Here is a 1,588-nt window from a genome sequence, read left to right on the forward strand (position 1 = left end):
TCCAATGTTGAGCTGCACTTGCCATACTACTTATGAAAACACAATCAATAGTAGGTTACAAAGCTTCTGAATTATCAAACTAGAAAAATACACTTATTGTGCATCTGTTTATTTTCTTTGCCAAGTAAATAAGCAATCAGCTGCTCTGGTACAAAGTTCATCAGTTGCCTGGATGCAACAAGCATGAGTTACATTCTAAACCAAACCATGTAATTAGTTGAGCTTTTCATATCAACCAGGCACCCCAGAATAATCAGATGGAGGCCTGTTTAATAAATAGACTTTATTTTACTTCTCATTGGAAGACCATTAATGAAATAACATTCCCTATTCTTTCCCTAAGGGAATTCAGATGCTCCTTTATCAATATAAACTAGCTGCCATTTCATTATTAGAACATCATCATCATAACTGGATAACAAACTTGCAAATGAGGCTAAAATGCTTAATGTGTTTGTAATAACAAGAAAACAAGATTTACTGCCAATGTATTCATTTTATTTCCAATTACCAGTTTTGTGGGAACAAATTTCCCCTCTTCCAAACAAGGTCTCAAATCTCATCGGCCAGTAGACAACTCTCATTTTACCCAACTATATCCAACTGTACATGTTCAGAAATGATTAAATTAATTAAAAGCCAGAAATAAATTTATAAAATTAACACACTAGATAAATATTAAGGAAGTTCCCAATGATTTTATGTTCTTTGGAGGAGAATCGAAATTTTTAGAGGCTCAACTCAATTAATATATATGTATAATGATATAGTTTCTCCATCCCATGTGATAAAATTATACCCTGAAGGCTCCTAATGCCATTTGTTTAATATTAGAATTCTTTCAAGCTACAAATATGTATAGAGAAAATTTTATTTAAGAGATAATCAATATTGAGCTTTCACAGATATGCAGGATTCAATTATGGGAAAAATCTCAGAACCATTGCTTTGTCATTCTCAATTAGCAATAATCGTGCCTCAGATAAACTTCATTGGCTATGATACTGCCACTGAGCAAAGCCTGCTTTGTCATTCTCAACAGTTAGTTGTCACTCTCAGTAAATTGTTAAAAAAAAAAATAATATCAAGTGGCTTGAGATTTTTTTTTAATCTTCACATTTAAGAAATATGTTCTTTCTGGCTCTGACCATGTTTTGTCACACAGGAATCTAAATCAAAGATGGCCAGGCCACTACACTTGTTGCCAGAGACAAGAATCCCCTTGGCATCTCCCTCCATGGCCAGACTCAGTGCCTATCTCCCCAGCCTCGCCCTTCCCGCTACACAAGTCCTGAGCTGGTTGCTGTCGCACACACACATTTTGTGGTTGCAAACCTCACATACTGCTTGTGCTGCTCCTTCTACCTAGAGACATTCCCATCTTTCTTCGCTCACTGTCTTGGGACTCAGCTCCTGCTAAACATTCCAAGCTCGGTAAGATGCTCTGTCCAGGGTCCTGTAGCACCTTGTGCATACATCTATCATTGTGCTTTTTAGTTTTATGAATTATCTACTAAAGTATAAGCAGACATCTAACCCAGGCTGGGTCAATCAGTCTCTTTTATGAGAACCTGGATTCAGAACACAG

The 1,588-nt window shown here is 36.4% G+C and overlaps 1 non-coding gene across 1 annotated transcript; it reads right to left on the minus strand.

The window, feature by feature from the left end:
- Positions 1-884: 884 nt before the first annotated feature.
- Positions 885-1,022, minus strand: LOC131839949 (U4 spliceosomal RNA). The gene has a single exon (XR_009357085.1). It is a non-coding gene; the product is annotated as a U4 spliceosomal RNA (small nuclear RNA).
- Between the last annotated feature and the right edge of the window lie 566 nt (positions 1,023-1,588).

This window comes from Mustela lutreola, chromosome 8 (genome assembly GCF_030435805.1).
Source record: "Mustela lutreola isolate mMusLut2 chromosome 8, mMusLut2.pri, whole genome shotgun sequence".
Taxonomy (NCBI): domain Eukaryota; kingdom Metazoa; phylum Chordata; class Mammalia; order Carnivora; family Mustelidae; genus Mustela; species Mustela lutreola.